A 15,700-nucleotide genomic window follows, 5' to 3' on the forward strand; every position below is an offset into this window, starting at 1 on the left:
GATTCTGGTACATTTAACAGTGACCGATCAGACGAAATGAAGGAAGGCAAAGAGAAGAAAGAACGGCCCAGAGAGGGGGAGCGACTCATCTAAAGTCACTGGGAAGTTCAGCAGCAGAGCCCAGAACAGCTCCCCGAGCTCTTGTCTCCCAACCCAGCTCCCTTTTCACCAGACCACACTGGCTCCCGTTTCCCAACCAGCAGCCGTTTGAGTCCAGTTCCTTTCAGGGCATCATTTTCATTTCACTGCTGCCAGAGAAAGAGCAGCAGCAAGTAATTAATGTTTTAGTAACTTGCTTTTTTCCTGTAGGTTGATGGAGGACTTGGAGGGGACGTTTCTGTGAGTATTCAGAATTTACTCTCCTTTGGGGCTTTTACATTAGTTTGGGACCTTTAAATCAGATTAAGCATAGGAAGGCCATTGGCCTCCAGAGGTGGGCACAGAGGTTAGGCTAGCTGAGAGAGCCCGGGGAGTCCAAAGACAAGCAGCGCAATTTATTTAATTGACCACAGAGACAGTTAAGAGGTGACTCGATCCTGGTATACACATAACTGCAGTGGGAAGGGACTTCTGATGGGAGATGGCTCTTTAATCAAAGAAAGGAAGAAAAGATCCAATAAGCTAAAACCGAAGCTAGACAAGCTGAATCAAGAGAGAAGGTGCTAATTTTAACAGTATTCGTTAATCTTTGGAACGATTAACCCAGGATTTGGTGGAGTCTCTGACAATGGCTATGCCAGAGACCTTACAGCGGCATGGCTGTACCGATGCAGCTCTGCCACTGTAAGATCTCTCGTGTAGCCGCTCTATGCAGACGGGAGAGAGCTCTCCCATCGATGTAATGAAACCACCCCCAACGAGTGGCGGGAGAAGCTCTCTCACCAACATAGCGCTGTGCACACTGCTGTTTGTGCTGGGTAAACGTATGTCACATAGGGGGGTGTTTTTTTCACACCCCGGGCCACATACATTTTGCCAAGAAAAATGGTAATGGAGATAGGGCCTTTATCACCGAAAGTCTTTAAATCTCGATGGGATATGTTCAGAAAAGGCATGCTCGAAATACAACAGAAGTTATGGGCTACATGCAGGAATCATTGGGTGATACGGTGACCAGAAAGCAAGTGTGAAAAATCGGAACAGTGGGCGGGGTGTAATAGGTGCCTAAATAAGAAAAAGCCCCAAATATCACGACTGTCTCTACAAAATCAGGACATCTGATCATCCTATTGGCTGAGATTCTGTGCCCTGTGCTATGCAGGAGGTCAATCAAGAAAAAAATCCCTTTGTAATAATTCTAACCAGCTTGAATTCTTATCCTGAGCAGTAGGGAAACTGTAAAACTCTGGAGATTAATCCCAGCACAGAGAAAGAAGGGCAGTGGGAACGTTGCCCATCACAGAGCTGTCTGGAGACTAGGGTGACCAGACAGCAAGTGTGAAAAATCGGGACAGGGGGTGGGGGGTAATAGGAGCCTATAAAAGAAAAAGACCCAAAAATCGGGACTGTCCCTATAAAATCGGGACATCTGGTCACCCTACTGGAGACATCTCTACACCACAGACTTCTGCTGGAAAAGCCGTGTTGGTTTGGGGACCGAAGATATTTGACATCAGACTGAAGTGGCTTTGCTAGCAAATGTCCCTAGTGGAGATACTTTCATAGCAGCAAAATCGTGCATTTGCCATAGAGATCATTTTGCTCAGAGACAGCTAGAATAAGCTACACCGACAAAAGTGCAGTAGTACGCTGGGATCACCATACTGACACAGCGCTGCTAGTGTAGCCGTGGTGTGGTTAAGCTATGGACAATGAGAGGGAATTCTGATGGCATTGGAGAAAGAGCAGCAGCAATTAACTCCCAGCAATTTCCTTGCAGGCTTCTGGGAGACTAGCTAGAAGCGTTTTTGGGGTGAGTAATCACATTTGCTTTGTTGTCAGGCTGTTTTATATTATCCCAGCACCTCTTAGCAAGCCCAAACCCTGCGGAAGTGTCAGTTGCAATAGCCTGGACAGATGTGGAAGGACTGGGATAAAAAACAGAGCAATGGGCTTCTAAATCCCAAAGGGGTTAATCCACATCTTTTCTGCAGTTTCATTTCCCCTCTAATACTAGTAGCCGGTTTGTTCCATCTCTGTGGGCCTGTTCTTTAGAACCATCTGAAGAATCACTTGCCACTTCGCAGGGGCGTGCGCAGGAATTTAAATTTGACCCCTTTTGGGGTGGGGCACAGAAGCTCACGCTCCTCCCTCCCCAAGCCGTCCCCAGGGGGATCTCGCTGTCCTCCCACCCCAACCCACCCGGCTCCAGCCCCGGCAGGAACTTGATATTCCCTGCCTCCACGGCCCCGGTCCCAGAGAAGTTTTCTGTCCCCAATGACTATTGGGGGGGGGGGGGGGGCTGTGACCCTGATTGCCCTCCCATGTGCACACCCCTGCTAGTTGGAATCATACATACCGGGAGCTGTGATTCGCTGGGAATCCTGTCATTCTTCTCCAGGGCCTTGGCATAACAGTATCACCATGGACAATCACAAACACACTCTTAACTGTACAATGGAGCAGGTCCCCAGCATGTTGAAATCAGCCTCTCTCCCCTGACGTCAACAGAGTAGTGGCAGTTTACACCAGAATAGAATTGGGCCCACTTGAAAAAGAATTTCTGAATATGGCAGACAATGAAACATGTGAGTGGGGGCATCTACGAGATATTTCAGTGGGAGGGAGGGTGGAAAATTTGAAAAGCAATCAACAGGTTTTTTCATCTGGAAAAATTCCAACCAGCTCGAATTCTTATCCTGAGGAGCCAGGAAACTGCCAGACTCTGGAAGTTAATCCCAGCACCGAGAAAGAAGGGCAGTGGGAATGTTCCCCATCACAGAGCTGTCTGGAGACATGTCTACATGACAGACTTCCCCTGGCACAGTGGTGTTGGTCTGGGTTAGGAAGATGTTTGGTCCCTGGCTGACATGGCAAAAGCCCCTCATGTAAGACACAGTTATACCAGCAACACTGTGCTTTTGCTTGCATAGCTTATTTTGCTCAGGAGAGAGTAGAATAAACTGCAGCGACAAAAATACACCGGGATAGCTGTAGTGACAAGGTGCTCCTAGCGTAGCCATGGTGTGGTTCAGCTATGGACAATGTGAGGAAATCCGTTACCTTTTGATGGTATTGGAGAAAGCACAGAATCAAGTAACTCCCAGCAATTTCCTTGCAGGGTTCTGGGAGCGTATCTGGAAGAGTTCCACGGGTGAGTATTCAAAGTTGCTTTGCTGTCAGGCTGTCTTATATTATCACAGAACCTCTTCTGAAACCCCGGTGCTGAGCCCAGTGGTCAGCCAGAAAAGCCTAGACAGATATGAAAGGATTAAGGCAAAAGGCAGAGCAATGGGCTTCTAAATCCCAGAGGGGGGTGTCTGAGTTAATCCAGGTGTTCTTTGCAGTGTCAGTTCTCCCATTATCCCCAGAGCTCGTTTCTTAGGTCTCTGTGGGCTCTGCTCTTTACCGCCATGATAAGAACCAGTTCCCAGCGGAGTCAGACACACTGGCAGCTGTGATTCACTGGGACCCCTCTCATTCTGCACATCTGGAGTGGGGATAATAGCATCACCAGGGACAATCGTATACATGGTCTCAACCACACCAGGGAGCAGCTCCCCAGCAGATGTAAATCGGACTCGTGCCACTGAAGTCAATAGAGAAATGACAGTTTACACTAGTATAGAATTTAGCCCATTTGAAAAAAGAGGGTTCATGACATGGAAGCCAATGAAGGACGTGGGGATCTAGGAAATATTTCAATAGAAGGGAGGGCAGAAATCGACCAGGTAGCTGGGAAAATTCCCACGCCAGGAGCTGCCTGGCTCAGACACTGCCATAAAACTAGCATCATTTCAATGGTATTGGAGAAAGAGCAGCACTAAATCACTCCTGCCTTTTTCTTACTAACGTTTGGAGGCATGTTGAGCCCTGCTGGTGGTGCTCTGCCCATAGATACTCCAGAGGCAGTTGATGCTGAGAGTCTGTAAAGTGATTCTGGTGCATTTTGCTGTGACCGATCAGATGAAATGAAGGAAGGCAAAGAGAGGAAAGAAAGTCCCAGAGAGGGGCAGCGACTCACCTAAAGTCACCAGGAAAGTCAGCAGCAGAGCCCAGAACAGATCCCCAAGCTCTTGTCTCCCAGCCCAGCTCCCTTTTACCAGACCGCACTGGCTCCCATTTCCCAACCAGCAGCCATTTGAGTCCAGTTCCTTTCAGGGCATCATCTTCATTTCCCTGCTCCCAGAGAAAGAGCAGCGACTAGTAATTAATGTTTTAGTAACTTGCTTTTTTCCTGTAGCTTGCTGGAAGACTTGGAGGCGGCGTGGCTGTGAGTATTCAGAATTTACTCTCCTTTGGAGCTTTTACATTAGTTTTAAGTCAGATGAAACGTAAGAACCCCATTTTGGCCTCAAGAGGTGGGCTCAGAGGTCAGGTTAGCTGAGAGAGCCCGGGGACTTCAAACTCTCCCACCGACACAGCACTCTGCACACTGCTGTTTATGCTGGTGAAACATATGTCACTCACGCGGGTATTTTTTCCACACCCCTGAGCGACGTAAATTTTGCCAACGTAAATGGTAATGTAGATATGGCCTTAATGACCGAAAGTCTTTAAATCTCGATGGGCTATCTTTTGGAAAGTTTTGCTCTAAACAGAACAGAAGTTATGGGCTAGATGCAGGAATCTCTGGGTGAGATTCTGTGCCCTCGGCTATGCAGGAGGTTAGTGTAGAAGAAAATTCACTGTGAGCCCTGCTGGTGTTGCTCTCCAAAGTCACTTGACTTTGAGAGTCTGTAAAGTGATTGTGGTGGATTTAACTGTGACCGTTCAGACTAAATAAAGGAAGGCAAAGAGAAGAGGAAAGAAAGGCCCAGAGAGGGGAAGCGACTCATCTAAAGTCACCAGGAAAGTCTCGTGTAGCCGCTCTATGCCGACGGGAGAGAGCTCTCCGGTCAATGTAATTAAACCACCCCCCAACAAGCGGTGGGAGAAGCTCTCCCACCAACATAGTGCTGTGCACACTACCGCTTATGCTGGCGAAATGTGTCTCTCTCTGGGGGGTATTTATTTTGCACCGCTGAGCGACATCAAGTTTTGCTGACGTAAATGGTAGTGTAGATATGGCCTTCATCCCTGAAAGTCTTTAAATCTCGATGGGATATGTTCAGAAAAGTTATGCTTGAAATAGAACAGAAGTTATGGACTAGATGCAGGAATCATTGGGTGAGATTCTGTGCCCTGTGTCATTCAGGACGTCAATCTAGACAAAAAATTCCTTTGTAATAATTCTAACCAGCTCGAATTCGTATCCCGAGCAGCCATATTCTGTAGGTCAATCCCAGCACTGAGAAAGAAGGGCAGTGAGAACGTTGCCCATCACAGAGCTGTCTGGAGACATGTCTATACTACAGCCTTCTGCTGACATAGCAGTGTCGGTCTGGGGGCTGAAGATATTTGATCTCTGACCGACATGGCTGTGCTGGCTAATAGTATTGCCATGGACAATCACAAACACACTGTTAACTATACAATGGAGCAGATCCCAAGCATGTGGAAGTCAGCCTCTCTCCACCGAAGTCAACAGAGTAGTGGCAATTTACAGCAGAATAGAATTTGGGCCACTTGAAAAAGAGTTTCCTAACATGGCAGACAATGAAGCATGCGAGTGGGGGCATCTACGAGATATTTCAGTGGGAGGGAGGGTGGAAAATTTGAAAAACAATCAGCAACTTTTTTCATTTGGAAAAATTCCAACCAGCTCAAATTCTAATCCTGTTTTCCATTTTTTGCTGATGTTTTAACAAAAAGAATTAAAACCAAAACATGGGGAAAGTTTTGGTTCTTAATCGTCCATCTCTCTTCACACACCCCTTCCCCCAGGTTTAACCTCCCCTTTTCAGTGAGAAAGAAACGGGGAGAATTTTTTAGCTTCTCTTTAAAAAAACACTTTCAAAACATTTTCAAAAATTTTGACGCAGGCAATCAGTTTGTGTGGAAAATGTCCGAAAACACACAATTTTTCAAACAGCTCTAGCCAGAGGGAAATAAGGAGTGAAAATCTAGGCAAGAAGGTGGCAATTTTATATGAGGTAATTGCAGATCCTTTTCATTTCTGATTTTGTCCAAAAAGGGGAAAAAATTGAAAAACAATTGACAATTTTTTTTCAAATAAATAAATAAATAAATAAATTCATGTGAAAAAAACTTGAACTGGCTCTAATTCTTATCCTGAGCAATAAGGAAAATCCCCAACTCTGGACGTTAATCCCGGAACTGAGAAAGGTGGGCAGTGGGAATGTTGCCCAGGGCAGAGATGTCTGGAGACACGTCTATACACTGCAGATTTTCCCTGGCATAGTGGTGTGGGTCTGGTGTGTGAAGATGTTTGGTCCCTGGCTGACACGGCTGTGCTAGCAAAAGCCCCTAGTACAGACACAGTTATAGCAGCAAAACTGCATTTCCCCCTGTATATTTAGCTCAGAATGTGCTAGTATAACCTACACCCACAAAAGCGCACTGGTACGCTGGGATAGCTGTACTGACAAGGTGCTCCTGGTGTGGTTAAGCTATGGACAATGGGAGGGAAGTAGCTATATTTTGATGCTTCTGGAGAAAGCGTAGGATCAAGTAACTCCCAGCTTTCTCCTTACAGGCTGTGGAGGACCTAGCTGGGAGCGTTCCTGGGGTGAGTATTCCAAATTCGATTTGCTGTCAAGCTGTTTTCTAGTCTCGCAGTGGCTCTTAGCAAGCCTGAACCCTGAGCCAGTGCTCAGTTGGAATAGCCTGGACAGATGTGCAAGGATTGGGGCAAAAGACAAAGCAAAGGGTTTCTAAATCCCAAAGGGTGTGTCAGAATCAATCCAGATGTTATTTGCAGTGTCAATTCTTCTATTCTACTAGTAGCCATTTTCTGGGGATTCTGTGGGATCTGTTCTTTATGCCCATGTTAAGAATCAGTCCCTAGTGGGGTCATACACACTGGGAGCTGTGACTGGCTGCAAAAGCTCTCATTCTGCACCTTTGGGGCGGGAATAGTAGTATCACCATGGACAGTCATATACATGGTCTCAGTTACACGAGGGAGCAGCTCCCCAGCAGATGTAAATCGTCCTCACACCACTGAAATCAATACAGTAATGCCGGGTAACACCAGCATAGCATTTGGCCTGGAAAAATCATGGAACAGGTCCTCAAGGAATCAATTCTGAACCACTTAAAGGAGGGGAAAGTGATCAGGAACAGTCAGCATGGATTCACCAAGGGCAAGTCATGCCTGACTAACCTAATTGCCTTCTATGAGGAGATAACCGGCTCTGTGGATGAGGGGAAAGCAGTGGATGTGCTATTTCTGGACTTTAGCAAAGCTTTTGATACAGTCTCCCACAGTATTCGTGCCAGCAAGTTAAAGAAGTATGGGCTGGATGAATGGACGGTAAGGTGGATAGAAAACTGGCTAGATGGTCGGGCTCAATGGATAGTGATCAATGGTTCCATGTCTAGTTGGCAGCCGGTATCAAGTGGAGTGCCCCAAGGGTCGGTGCTGGGGCCAGTTTTATTCAATATCTTCATTAACGATCTGGAGGATGGTGTGGACTGCACCCTTAGCAAGTTTGCAGATGACACTAAACTGGGAGGAGTGGTTGATACGCTGGAGGGTAGGGATAGGATACAGAGGGACCTAGACAAATTAGAGGATTGGGCCAAAAGAAATATGATGAGGTTCAACAAGGACAAGTGCAGAGTCCTGCACTTAGGACGGAAGAATCCCATGCACTGCTACAGACTAGGGACCGAATGGCTGGGCAGCAGTTCTGCAGAAAAGGACCTAGGGGTTACAGTGGACGAAGAGCTGAATATGAGTCAACAGTGTGCCCTTGTTGCCAAGAAGGCTAATGGCATTTTGGGTTGTATAAGTAGGGGCATTTCCAGCAGATCGAGGGAAGTGATCATTCCCCTCTATTCAGCACTGGTGAGGCCTCATCTGGAGTACTGTGTCCAGTTTTGGGCCCCACACTACAAGAAGGATGTGGATAAATTGGAGAGTCCAGCGGAGGGCAACAAAAATGATTAGGGGGCTGGAGCACATGACTTATGAGGAGAGGCTGAGGGAACTGGGATTGTTTAGCCTGCAGAAGAGAAGAATGAGGGGGGATTTGATAGCTGCTTTCAACTACCTGAAAGGGGGTTCCAAAGAGGATGGATCTAGACTGTTCTCAGTGGTAGAAGATGACAGAACAAGGAGTAATGGTCTCAAGTTGCAGAGGGGGAGGTTTAGGTTGGATATTAGGAAAAACTTTTTCACTAGTAGGGTGGTGAAGAATTGGAATGGGTTACCTAGGGAGGTGGTGGAATCTCCTTCCTTAGAGGTTTTTAAGGTCAGGCTTGACAAAGCCCTGGCTGGGATGACTTAGTTGGGTTTGGTCCTGCTTTGAGCAGGGGGTTGGACTAGATGACCTCCTGAGGTCCTTTCCAACCCTGAGATTCTATGATTCTATGATTCCTCACATGGCAGATAATGAAGCGTTCAAGTGGGGGATGTAGGAGATAGTTCAGAGGGAGGGAGGGTGGAAATCACCTGCATGGCAGGGAAATGTCTCACCCCAGGAGCTTCCTGTCTCGGCCACTGCCACTATGATGACACCAGCATCACTTCAATGATATTGGAGAAAGAGCAGCATTAAAGAACTCCTGCCTTTTTTCTATCTAGCGGTTCGGGGGCACACTCAGCCCTGTTGCTGGTGCTCAGTCCATAAATACACCAAACCCAGTTGGCTTTGACTCCCCTAAACAATTCTGGTAGATAAAACAGTGACTGGTCAACCGAATGAAGGAAGGCTGAGAGAAGAAGAAAGACACACACATAGAGGGGAAATGATGTCTCTAAAGTCTAAATCATCAACATCCTCCCCCAACCCCGCCCCGAAAATGGAGTAGTGCCATTGTGAAGGAATCAGCTACATTGTGATAACACTGGAGAAAGCGCAGATCAAGTAACTCCTCGATTTTTCTTTACAGGCTGCTGTGGACACAGTCGAAGGCGCTGTTGGTATGAGTATTCATTACTGTTGCCCATTTTTTGTTGATGTTTTAACAAAAAGAATTAAAACCAAAACATGGGGAAAGTTTTGGTTCTTAATCGTCCATCTCTCTTCACACACCCCTTCCCCCAGGTTTAACCTCCCCTTTTCAGTGAGAAAGTAACAGGGAGAATTTTTCAGCTTCTTTTTAAAAAAACACTTTCAAAACATTTTCAAAAATTTTGACGCAGGCAATTATTTTGTGTGGAAAATGTCCGAAAACACACAATTTTTCAAACAGCTCTAGCCAGAGGGAAATAAGGAGTGAAAATCTAGGCAAGAAGGTGGCAATTTTATATGAGGAAATTGCAGATCCTTTTCATTTCTGATTTTGTCCAAAAAGGGGAAAAAATTGAAAAACAATTGACAATTTTTTTTCAAATAAATAAATAAATAAATAAATTCATGTGAAAAAAACTTGAACTGGCTCTAATTCTTATCCTGAGCAATAAGGAAAATCCCCAACTCTGGACGTTAATCCCGGCACTGAGAAAGAAGGGCAGTGGGAATGTTGCCCAGGGCAGAGATGTCTGGAGACACGTCTACACTGCAGATTTTCCCTGGCATAGTGGTGTGGGTCTGGTGTGTGAAGAGGTTTGGTCCCTGGCTGACACAGCTGTGCTAACAAAAGCCCCTAGTACAGACACAGTTATAGCAGCAAAACTGCATTTTCCCCTGTATATTTAGCTCAGAATGTGCTAGTATAACCTACACCCACAAAAGCGCACTGGTACGCTGGGATAGCTGTACTGACAAGGTGCTCCTGGTGTGGTTAAGCTATGGACAATGGGAGGGAAGTAGCTATATTTTGATGCTTCTGGAGAAAGCGTAGGATCAAGTAACTCCCAGCTTTCTCCTTACAGGCTGTGGAGGACCTAGCTGGGAGCGTTCCTGGGGTGAGTATTCCAAATTCGCTTTGCTGTCAAGCTGTTTTCTAGTCTCGCAGTGGCTCTTAGCAAGCCTGAACCCTGAGCCAGTGGTCAGATGTGCAAGGATTGGGGCAAAAGACAAAGCAATGGGTTTCTAAATCCCAAAGGGTTTGTCAGTATCAATCCAGATGTTCTTTGCAGTGTCAATTCTACTATTCTACTAGTAGCCATTTTCTGGGGATTCTGTGGGATCTGTTCTTTATGCCCTTGTTAAGAATCACTCCCTAGTGGGGTCATACACACTGGGAGCTGTGATTGGCTGCAAATACTGTTATTCTGCACCTTTGCGCGGGGATAGTAGTATCACCATGGACAGTCATATACATGGTCTCAGTTACAGGAGGGAGCAGCTCCACAGCAGATGTAAATTGTCCTCACACCACTGAAATCAATACAATAATGCCGGTTAACACCAGAATAGTATTTGGCGTCTTTAAAAGGGGTTTCCTCACATGGCAGATAATGAAGCGTTCAAGTGGGGATGTAGGAGATAGTTCAGAGGGAGGCAGGGTGGAAATCACCTGCATGGCAGGGAAATGTCCCACCCCAGGAGCTTCCTGTCTCAGCCACTGCCACTATGATGACACCAGCATCACTTCAATGATCTTGGAGAAAGAGCAGCATTAAAGAACTCCTGCCTTTTTTCTATCTAGCGGTTTGGGGGCACACTCAGCCCTGTTGCTGGTGCTCTGTCCATAAATACACCAAACACAGTTGGCTTTGACAAGGTGCTGCTTGTGTGGCCATGGTGTGGTCCAGTTATGGGAAATGTGAGTGAAGTAGTTAAAATGTAATGGTACTGGAGAAAGAACAGGATCAAATATTTCCCACCAATTTCCTTTCAGGCTTCTGGGAGTGTATCTGGAAGCGTCTCTGGGGTGAGTATTCACAGTTGTTTTGCTGTCCAGCTGTCTTATATTATTGAATACCTCTTCTCAAGCCCCAAGGCTGAGCCCAGTGGTCACCTGGAAAAGCCCAGACAGATGTGAAAGGATTAAGGCAAAAAACAGAGCAATGGGCTCCTAAATCCCAGAGGGGGGTGTCAGAGTTAATCCAGGTGTTCCTTGCAATGTCAGTTCTCCCATTATCCCAATAGACAGTTTGTTGGGCCTCTCTAGGCTCTGTTCTCTACAATGGTGATAAGAACCACTTCCCAGCGGAGTCAGACACACTGGCAGCTGTGATTCCCTGGGACCCCTCTCATTCTGCACCTTTAGACTGGGGATAATAGTGTCACCAGGGACAATCGTATCCATGGTCTCAACCACACCAGGGAGCAGCTCCCCAGCAGATGTAAATCGGCCTCATGCCACTGACGTCAATAGAGAAATGCCAGTTTACACCAGTATAGAATTTAGCCCATTTTAAAAAAATGGTTTCCTAACATAGAAGACAATGAAGCACGTGGGGATGTAAGAAATATTTCAGTAGAAGGGAAGCCGGAAATCAACCAGGGAGCTGGGAAATTTCCCACCGCAGAAACTGCCTGGCTCAGCAACTGACACAAAACCAGCATCATTTCAACGAGATTGGAGAAAGAGCAGCACTAAATCACTCCTGCCCTTGTCTGCCTAGCGGTTTGGGGGCACACTGAGCGCTGCTGGTGGTGCTCTGCCAAAAGAGACTCCAGAGGCAGTTGACTCTGAGAGTCTGTAAAGTGATTCTGGTACATTTAACAGTGACCGATCAGACGAAATGAAGGAAGGCAAAGAGAAGAAAGAACGGCCCAGAGAGGGGGAGCGACTCATCTAAAGTCACTGGGAAGTTCAGCAGCAGAGCCCAGAACAGCTCCCCGAGCTCTTGTCTCCCAACCCAGCTCCCTTTTCACCAGACCACACTGGCTCCCGTTTCCCAACCAGCAGCCGTTTGAGTCCAGTTCCTTTCAGGGCATCATTTTCATTTCACTGCTGCCAGAGAAAGAGCAGCAGCAAGTAATTAATGTTTTAGTAACTTGCTTTTTTCCTGTAGGTTGATGGAGGACTTGGAGGGGACGTTTCTGTGAGTATTCAGAATTTACTCTCCTTTGGGGCTTTTACATTAGTTTGGGACCTTTAAATCAGATTAAGCATAGGAAGGCCATTGGCCTCCAGAGGTGGGCACAGAGGTTAGGCTAGCTGAGAGAGCCCGGGGAGTCCAAAGACAAGCAGCGCAATTTATTTAATTGACCACAGAGACAGTTAAGAGGTGACTCGATCCTGGTATACACATAACTGCAGTGGGAAGGGACTTCTGATGGGAGATGGCTCTTTAATCAAAGAAAGGAAGAAAAGATCCAATAAGCTAAAACCGAAGCTAGACAAACTGAATCAAGAGAGAAGGTGCTAATTTTAACAGTATTCGTTAACCTTAGGAACGATTAACCCAGGATGCGGTGAAGTCTCTGACAATGTGTATGCCAGAGAGCTTACAGCGGCATGGCTGTACCGATGCAGCTCTGCCACTGTAAGATCTCTCGTGTAGCTGCTCTATGCAGACGGCAGAGAGCTCTCCCATCGATGTAATGAAACCACCCCCAATGAGCCGCCGGAGAAGCTCTCCCACCAACATAGCGCTGTGCACAGTGCTGTCTGTGCTGGGAAAACTTATGCCATGTAGGGGGGTGTTTTTTTCAACCCGGGCCACATAAATTTTGCAAAGAAAAATGGCAATGGAGATAGGGCCTTAATCACCGAAAGCCTTTAAATCTCGATGGGATATGTTCAGAAAAGGCATGCTCGAAATACAACAGAAGTTATGGGCTACATGCAGGAATCATTGGGTGATAGGGTGACCAGAAAGCAAGTGTGAAAAATCGGAACAGTGGGCGGGGTGTAATAGGTGCCTATATAAGAAAAAGCCCCAAATATCACGACTGTCTGTACTAAATCAGGACATCTGATCATCGTATTGGCTGAGATTCTGTGCCCTGTGCTATGCAGGAGGTCAATCAAGAAAAAAATCCCTTTGTAATAATTCTAACCAGCTTGAATTCTTATCCCGAGCAGTAGGGAAACTGTAAAACTCTAGAGATTAATCCCAGCACAGAGAACGAAGGGCAGTGGGAACGTTGCCCATCACAGAGCTGTCTGGAGACATCTCTACACCACAGACTTCTGCTGGAAAAGTGGTGTTGGTTTGGGGACCGAAGATATTTGACATCAGACTGAAGTGGCTTTGCTAGCAAATGTCCCTAGTGGAGATACTTTCATAGCAGCAAAATCGTGCATTTGCCATAGAGATCATTTTGCTCAGAGACAGCTAGAATAAGCTACACCGACAAAAGTGCAGTAGTACGCTGGGATCACCATACTGACACGGCGCTGCTAGTGTAGCCGTGGTGTGGTTAAGCTATGGACAATGAGAGGGAATTCTGATGGCATTGGAGAAAGAGCAGCAGCAATTAACTCCCAGCAATTTCCTTGCAGGCTTCTGGGAGACTAGCTAGAAGCGTTTTTGGGGTGAGTAATCACATTTGCTTTGTTGTCAGGCTGTTTTATATTATCCCAGCCCCTCTTAGCAAGCCCAAACCCTGCGGAAGTGTCAGTTGGCATAGCCTGGACAGATGTGCAAGGACTGGGATAAAAAACAGCGCAGTGGGCTTCTAAATCCCAAAGGGGTTAATCCAGGAGTTAATCTACATGTTTTATGCAGTTTCATTTCTCCTCTAATACTAATAGCCGGTTTGTTCCATCTCTGTGGGCCTGTTCTTTAGAACCATCTGAAGAATCACTTGCCACTTCGCAGGGGCGTGCGCAGGAATTTAAATTTAACCCCTTTTGGGGTGGGGCACAGAAGCTCACGCTCCTTCCTCCCCCAGCCGGCCCCAGGGGGATCTCGCTGTCCTCCCACCCCAACCCACCCAGCTCCAGCCCCGGCAGGAACTTGATATTCCCTGCCTCCACGGCCCCGGTCCCAGAGAAGTTTTCTGTCCCCAATGACTATTGGGGGGTGGCTGTGACCCTGATTGCCCTCCCATGTGCACACCCCTGCTAGTTGGAATCATACATACCGGGAGCTGTGATTCGCTGGGAATCCTGTCATTCTGCTCCAGGGCCCTGGCATAATAGTATCACCATGGACAATCAGAAACACACTCTTAACTATACACTGGAGCAGGTCCCCAGCATATTGAAATCAGCCTGTCTCCCCTGACGTCAACAGAGTATGGGCAGTTTACACCAGAATAGAATTGGGCCCACTTGAAAAAGATTTTCTGAACATGGCAGACAATGAAACATGTGAGTGGGGGCATCTACGAGATATTTCAGTGGGAGGGAGGGTGGAAAATTTGAAAAGCAATCAACAGCTTTTTTCATCTGGAAAAATTCCAATCAGCTCCAATTCTCATCCTGAGGAGCCAGGACACGACAGACTTCCCCTGGCACAGTGGTGTTGGTCTGGGGTAGGAAGATGTTTGGTCCCTGGCTGACATTGCAAAAGCCCCTCATGTAAGACACAGTTATACCAGCAACACTGTGCTTTTGCTTGCATAGCTTATTTTGCTCAGGAGAGAGTAGAATAAACTGCAGCGACAAAAATGCACCGGGATAGCTGTAGTGACAAGGTGCTCCTAGCGTAGCCATGGTGTGGTTCAGCTATGGACAATGTGAGGGAATCCGTTACATTTTGATGGTATTGGAGAAAGCACAGAATCAAGTAACTCCCAGCAATTTCCTTGCAGGGTTCTGGGAGCGTCTCTGGAAGAGTTCCACGGGTGAGTATTCAAAGTTGCTTTGCTGTCAGGCTGTCTTATATTATCACAGAACCTCTTCTGAAACCCCGGTGCTGAGCCCAGTGGTCAGCCAGAAAAGCCTAGACAGATGTGAAAGGATTAAGGCAAAAGGCAGAGCAATGGGCTTCTAAATCCCAGAGGGGGGTTGTCTGAGTTAATTCAGGAGTTCTTTGCAGTGTCAGTTCTCCCATTATCCCCAGAGCTCATTTCTTAGGTCTCTGTGGGCTCTGCTCTTTACCGCCATGATAAGAACCAGTTCCCAGCGGAGTCAGACACACTGGCAGCTGTGATTCACTGGGACCCCTCTCGTTCTGCACATCTGGAGTGGGGATAATAGCATCACCAGGGACAATCGTATACATGGTCTCAACCACACCAGGAATCAGCACCCCAGCAGATGTAAATCGGCCTCGCGCCACTGAAGTCAACAGAGGAATGCCCATTTACACCAGAAAAGTATTTATCCCATTTTTAAAAAATGGTTTCCTAAGATAGAAGCCAATGAAGCATGCGGGGATGTAAGAAATATTTCAGTAGAATGGAAGCCGGAAATCAACCAGGTAGCTGGGAAATTTCCCACCCCAGTAGCTGCTTGGCTCAGCCACTGCCACGAAACCAGCATCATTTCAACGATATCGGAGAAAGAGCAGCACTAAATCACTCCTGCCCTTGTCTGCCTAGTGGTTTGGGGGCACATTGAGCCCTGCTGGTGCTGCTCTGCCCATAGATACTCCAGAGGCAGTTGACTCTTAGAGTCTGTAAAGTGATTCTGGTGAATTTAACAGTGACCGATCAGACGAAATGAAGGTAGGCAAAGGGAGGAAAGAAAGGCCCAGAGAGGGGAAGTGACTCACCTAACCTGAAGTGAATTCTGCACTAGGGGCTCTTGCCAGACTCACTTCCTCCCCCACGCGTGCACCACCCTCGTTCCCACTCCC

General features: G+C 46.9%; 1 long non-coding RNA gene across 2 annotated transcripts; it reads left to right on the forward strand.

Moving 5' to 3' along the window:
• The first annotated feature begins 3,136 nt into the window (after positions 1 to 3,136).
• LOC123352064 lies at positions 3,137 to 14,745 on the forward strand. Of its 2 annotated transcripts, XR_006574096.1 has the most exons (8): positions 3,137 to 3,253; positions 4,343 to 4,372; positions 6,698 to 6,730; positions 9,061 to 9,091; positions 9,986 to 10,018; positions 12,020 to 12,049; positions 13,456 to 13,488; positions 14,712 to 14,745. It is a non-coding gene; the product is annotated as an uncharacterized LOC123352064 (long non-coding RNA). The 2 variants fall into 2 exon arrangements; XR_006574095.1 differs by lacking the exons at positions 3,137 to 3,253; positions 4,343 to 4,372 and having other exon boundaries at positions 6,541 to 6,730.
• Positions 14,746 to 15,700: the final 955 nt, after the last annotated feature.

The sequence above is a fragment of the Mauremys mutica genome, chromosome 17 (assembly GCF_020497125.1).
Source record: "Mauremys mutica isolate MM-2020 ecotype Southern chromosome 17, ASM2049712v1, whole genome shotgun sequence".
NCBI classification, from domain to species: domain Eukaryota; kingdom Metazoa; phylum Chordata; order Testudines; family Geoemydidae; genus Mauremys; species Mauremys mutica.